Raw genomic sequence first — 6,000 nt, 5'->3', positions numbered from 1 at the left:
GGAGAAAAGGGAGGTTGATCTCCAATGGAGTATGAAGGTCCCCCCTCAAAGAGGCCTTCTTTATCACCCGGGCAGGGGAATTTAGCTCTCCCAAGATACCCTTTATCCTATTGCCTTGTTTTATTTTCTTCATGATCCTTTCACTCTCTGAAATAATATTATTCTTTTGTTTTAATGTTCATTATCTGTACCCCCCCACCCCCCCGCCCCACGGCCCGAGGTTCATTCTTCATTGTTCACTTAAGGATTTATTTCTTGCACAATGGACTGAATGAAAAACTCCCTTGCAAAGAATAAGTGCAAAGCGGATATCAAAACAGTGAGGACATCACGTTCTTTTGGGTTCGACAGTTCTAACATTCTAACTTGCAGGAAAGAGCTAGTTCTTCAGAGGAAAAGTGGGAAGCAGACGGGCTCTCGGGGTTCAGAACAGGTGAAAAGTAACCCACTCCCGTCTCTCCTCTCTTGTCCCCCCCGCCTTTGCTCCACTCATTCCGGGGTGGAGAAAGCTTCTCCAGCTGCAAAGCGGAGCCGCGCGCTCAGATCTGCTCCGCAGGCCGCGTCTCGCCGCGCGCGCCCGCCGAGCTCCGCGGGGCGGTGGGTGGGAAGAAACCGGGAGGGGAAGGTCTGGGGGTGTGAGGGTGGAGCGGAGCCCGGCCCCGCGATCCGGCCCGGGTTTTGCTTGCCACCCACTCGCCCGCTCGGCCGCGGAGAATTCCTTAATCACAGCGGGCGAGAGCAGAGACTGGGAGCGAAAAATCCGGGATCCGGCAACTTTGGGTAGCGCATGCGCGCCCGCGGCGCTCCATCCCAAACACACACACATTTTTCCCCCGGACTTGGAAAGTCACCCAAAGCCGCCCCAAGTGCAGGTAAGAGACTCGGCGCTCCTTCCGCCGCGGCCCCCCCCACGCCCCTCAGCTCCGCGGGCCTCCCGGGGTGCTTCCCCGCCTCGCCGCCTGTCCGGGTGCAGCCCCCCACCCCCGAGGCTGCCGGTTGCAGCCGGGAGCGGGCGAGCGAGCGAGCGAGAGAGCCAGCCAGCCAGCCAGTCAGCCTGCGAGCGGCGGCTGCCACCCAACTCCGGCCGTGCGGGAGGCAGGGGGCACGGAGGGCTGGCACCCGGGAGCGGGGCGGCGCGTCGCCCGCCGCGGCCAGGGAATGCCCAGCGCGCGGCTCCGGGGAAGGGGAGGGCTGCTGCTCCTGGGGGTCACTTACTCCAACTGAGGGGGCGGCGGGGTAAGGGAGAAGAGGGGGAGGTGCCAGGCGCGAGTGCAGGACTTTGCAAATAGGGTGGGGGCGCCCCCCGCGCTGCGGGCTCCGGGGGGGGCAGGTGCTCGCCAATACCCAGTAATCACTCCTTCCCCCTACGCTCCCCCCCTCAACCTCCCGAGCTGCAGGGGTTCGTGCGCTCTCCAGGGCAGAGAAGGAGGCAGGGGTGAGGGGCGCCTGGGGTGACTTTGCAAGACTTTGCTCAAGGGAAGGGGGTGGGTGGGGAACCCCTCCAGCCGACTCTTGTGCCCCAGTACGAGGGTGTAGGTGCTACCGGCAGAGGTAGGCAGTGTTCACTTAGGCGCGGGGTGCCAGGGGGTGCCTCCTGGTGGGAAAACGAAGGCAAAGGTTGCTTGGCTGGGGGGAGCGGCGCCCCCTTTTTCATTTGTGCCTGGGAAGTTTGTCTCAAGTGCGCTGCTCCGGGCGCGGCAAGTGGAACTCCTCACTGCCCCCCCCCACCCCCACCCCAGCCTCTCCGGGTACAGGGCTGGCAGTGCTGGGCACAGGGAGCCGGGATGCCGGCTCAGGGCCGTGTGACTGTCGGCCGGAGCCCGCCTGAGTCCCGGGAAAAGTTCGGGGGAGTTGCCGCGGTTGTCGTGTGCTCTGGGAGAGAAGTTGCGCCCGGGGACGTGGGATGCCCGGCTGGCGGGCCGGTGGGCGGGTGGAGCCGTGCACTCTCAGGGGGCTCGGTCGAGGTGGGCGAGGGCCTGGTGGGGTCTGTGCCCCCAAGGGTGGGCTGAGGGTGACCCCGGGGCTCAACAGTTGGGGAAAGGGAGCCCTGAATCCAGGGCGCACGGCTAAAATAGGCACCAGGCGGAGGACAGAGAATGGTAGCTTGTGGGAACACGGAGGGGCACCGAAGGGGAGAGGGCCGGGCTGCCTGGTCACTTGGGGTCGAGTTTCAGGGCACAGGAGCGCGTGGTGGCTGGTGGAGGAGTGTCGGGGAGCGGGGCTCCAGGGGGCGCACGGGAATGGGGGATCGACCGGACCGACAGTCCCGGGGCAGGGGGCCGAGTTGTGCGCCCGGGGTGAGCCGGCCGGGCGGAGCGGCGGCCGGTTTATTTTTACTCGGTGGCATTTGCAGAATGTGCAGCTGATGGCCGTCGGCCGCCAGGAAGTTTTGCTTTCTGTTCTTTCTCTCTTTCCGAAGCCAGCGCGGCCGGCAGCGGACCGGCTGGGGAGCCGGGCCTGGGAGGGGAGGGGGCGGCCCTGGGTTGGCAAGGTATGGGCAGGGGCGCACTGGGGCGGCGGGCGGGGGCTGGCCGGGCGAGGGCGGCGGGCGGGCTCTGGGCCACTGCAGAGCTTTTGGGCGAATGTCTGTCCCCAGCGTTGGAAGCTCCTCGGCGAGGGGAACAGGTGTATGCGCCGTCAATCACGGCGCGAGGGACACTTTGGGGGCGTAGATTAAGATAATAATAATAGATTTTTCTCTAGGGGGTGGGCGCAGATTCTTCCTACAAGTCATCCCCGACCCGGGTCCGGAGTTGGGGGAGGAATGGAGTGCCGAGGGAGGCAGGGGGACGCTTCACCCTTCCACACAAGTTTCTTTCTCCTGACCCGGCTTCAGCTTGGGAAGCGGGCCTTGGGTGCGGCGAGGACCTCCCTCCAGTCACGCTGGGGAGGGGGCGGGCGCGTGTGCGGTGTGTATGATTTGTCCACCAGCAAAGCAGCAAAAACACCCCTCCAACGTGCCTGGAGCTCCCCCAAACCCGGCTGGATCAAGGGGCAACCCGGGGTTATGCGTCGCTGCCCGGGCGGAGCCTGGGGCCACGACCCTCAGAGCGTGTGGTTGTCCCGCCAACACCCCGTACACTCAAAGAGATGGGGGCGGCGAGGGGGAAAAAGCCAGGATAATCGCCGGGCAAAGTTGGTAAATTTAGGGCGTCTTTAAGCTGGTACAGACGCGCGATGAGCGCGCGCGAGGAGACTGGAAAACAGATCGCCGGGTGAATTGGTGCGCCCGCCCGCCTACCCACCCCACGGCGCGCGCGCGCGCTCGCGCGCGCACACACACACACACACACACACGCTACACACATGCACCACACACACACACACACACACACACACGTCGCCGTCCTAAAGGGAGCTGTCCGGGCTGAGCAGGAGCAGCTGCGCCGGGCGTGGTGAGGGGGGTAGTTGGTCCCCGGGGGCTGCGCCCGGGCTGCGCTCCACGTGCCCAGAGGGGGCGCTGGGCCGTTCGGCGCCCGAGCGCAAAGCTCCGGGTTTGCGCCCTGGTGGCGGCGAGGCGGTGCGTCCCGGGCGGGCGTCGCGTCCCGCGCCATCTCCGGCGACTTGCACTGCCTCCGCTGACGCCCAGCTGCTTTCCCACTTCCCAAACTTCGGCATTATGGTTTTCACCTCACTCGAGCTCTGAGACCCTCTCCAGGGCAGGGTGGGGAACTTTTCCCTTCCCGGCAGCGGCCACGGCCTCTCTGCCCGGAATCCGGCGAACTGGAGAAATTGACTCCCCCCCCCTCCATCTTGTTAGCCACCTTAGAGGCGGTTAACGAGAGTTTATGGGGAATATTGTTGAACTTCAGTAATCAGGTTTCCAGCGATCTTATGCCTCCTGTTTAATTTATTAGACTAGTTATTTATTCTGTTGATGATAATCTGTTGCTGGTTTCTATGGAGATGTTAAACTGATCTCTTTCAGAAATCAAACTCCATATGCACTAAAACGTTTAAAGGGGCAGTATCTCTCTCCTTTTTCTTTTTCCCTGACTTTTGTTTTGTTTTGTTTTCTAGACTTTGCACCTTGCAGACACTTTGCGTCTTTCTCTGAGTCTCGGTGCATTTTATTTCCTTCTTACGAAGGAGAGAAGCCCGGAGACTCACGCTTTGTGGCAAGTACAGCTTATTATGGCTAGAAGAAAGCCAAGGCTTTGATCCCTAAGTTGCATCATCATTTAAAACAGATCATTTCACCACCACCCCCTTCTCCCCCATAATATAAGAGCAAAATTCTTTCAAGATCAAAGAGTTCAATCTAAAAAAAAAAAAAAACAACAAACTGTTGTGAAAAAAAAGGAAGTCAGTCAAATGTGAACCTCTCCTATATATCTGCTCCCCTTGTGTTTAAAGAATTTTTTGCATAAGAAAAACAAAACTTGTAGCTCAGCTAATTTTTCATACTTATTAATAGTTTATCTTGCCCCCCCACACACTTTTTTTAATTTAAAAAGAAGTTCAAAGTTAGATTTCTCTGCCTGCGGGGGTTGAGGTATATTTGCTTCTCTTTTAGATCCTGACCATCTGTTTTTGGAAAATTAGCCTCTGGGAAGAGGGGAAAAGGAGTTTTTACTCAAACCTAATGGAGTGCTTTAAATTCTTTAAAAATATTCTCACCCAAATATTTTAAAGTCTCAATTTTTCTACTTTTTAGAGGAATATCAGTAACCTCTGGTGTATGAGAGCATATCAACTTTTCATCCTTTTCCCTCTTCTCCTCTCCTCAGGTATTTTTCTGTAGACTTGTGACTTTGAGGGGGTGGGTACAGTGAATTAAGAAAGTAAAAAAAAAAAATTATCTTGGTTTGTGACACTCTGAAAAATTGCAAACCCACTCTGAACTCAGATATTTATCACGCTGACAGATATGATACAAAGCGATTGCATTTCCTAATGATCCTCTGGGACTGAGTTGTAGGTAAAACCATTTAATGCATTTTTAATATTAAAGTAAGGCCTGGGTTCCATTTTCTTGGAGGTGGGGGAGTGGATGTCCCTCTCTGGAACTGATGCTTTCTGAGTGTACTGTTTTGTTTTTCAGCTAGAGCCCACCACTTCCCACCCCTTCACATTTCCACTTACTTTGGGGAGGGATGAGCCGCACACAGGGCATTTGGCTTTTATAAATAAATTTGTATCTGGCCAGAAGATCCAATGCTAAATAAGACCACACTTAAAAATAAATAAATAAAAAATAAATAAAAGAAAAAAACAAACCTCAGACTCCACCCCTGCTCTAGGAAATAAAACAGAGGCAATACTTGACTTTTTTTTCTCCTTCTGCCATCCTGGTTCTCTTTTATATTATTTTATTTTGGAAGAGGGTGGAGTGGTTGTTGCTTCTCAGCTCAGAGGAGAGAGGACCCGTTCCTGTTATTTCCCTCTCTGCTGTATTTTAAAAACGTGTTTGATTTGGATTGCAAACAGAACAGGCTTACCGGTAGAAAAGAGCACTGTGGCTTTAAACTCACGAGTTTGCATATTCTCCTTGTATCTTTCCCCTTTGCTAATTATTGTGTTGTTTTCAGAGCAAATATGTCATATCCATGGCGACCGGGCAGGTTTATTGTCTTTCTGAAGCAATAGCTCACATAAGTAATTAATGACTTTCTTTTTTTTTCCTCTGGCTTAGGTTAAACAGATCATTCAAGGAAAGTCATATCTCTCTTCTCTCTTCTCTCTTCTCTCTCTCTCTCTCTTTCTCTCTCTCTCTTTTTTAGCCCAGTGACATAAGAACATGAGTTAGAACAAGAAAATACTTTAACCAAGAAGTCAACAGCTTATTTTCCCCCATTTCTTTTAAAAGCTAAAGTGTCAGCTTTCAGACATATGAGGCTGTCATTCTTGCAGCCGAGAGCAGTGCAGTCCACGCGTGGGTTGGAAATCCATTTGAAGGTTGTACAGCAGGGGAAGTGCTGGCATGGGGGGAGTAACCTGAAGGAATTTGTTTTTGAGGTGGGGGGGAGGCGCTCCAAAATGAGTATTTCTCCTGTATTT

General features: G+C 55.1%; 1 protein-coding gene across 3 annotated transcripts in view; it reads left to right on the top strand.

Moving 5' to 3' along the window:
• Positions 1-753: 753 nt before the first annotated feature.
• Positions 754-6,000, top strand: part of CASZ1 (castor zinc finger 1) — a 148,645-nt gene continuing 143,398 nt past the window's right edge. For all 3 annotated transcript variants that reach the window (XM_067720130.1, XM_067720151.1, XM_067720140.1), the window contains exon 1: positions 754-872. The gene's annotated coding sequence lies outside the window, so the exon portion shown is untranslated. The remainder of the gene's footprint in view (positions 873-6,000) is intronic.

This window comes from Pseudorca crassidens, chromosome 2, assembly GCF_039906515.1.
Source record: "Pseudorca crassidens isolate mPseCra1 chromosome 2, mPseCra1.hap1, whole genome shotgun sequence".
Lineage (NCBI taxonomy): Eukaryota > Metazoa > Chordata > Mammalia > Artiodactyla > Delphinidae > Pseudorca > Pseudorca crassidens.
This window is presented reverse-complemented; position numbering and strand designations above follow the sequence as displayed.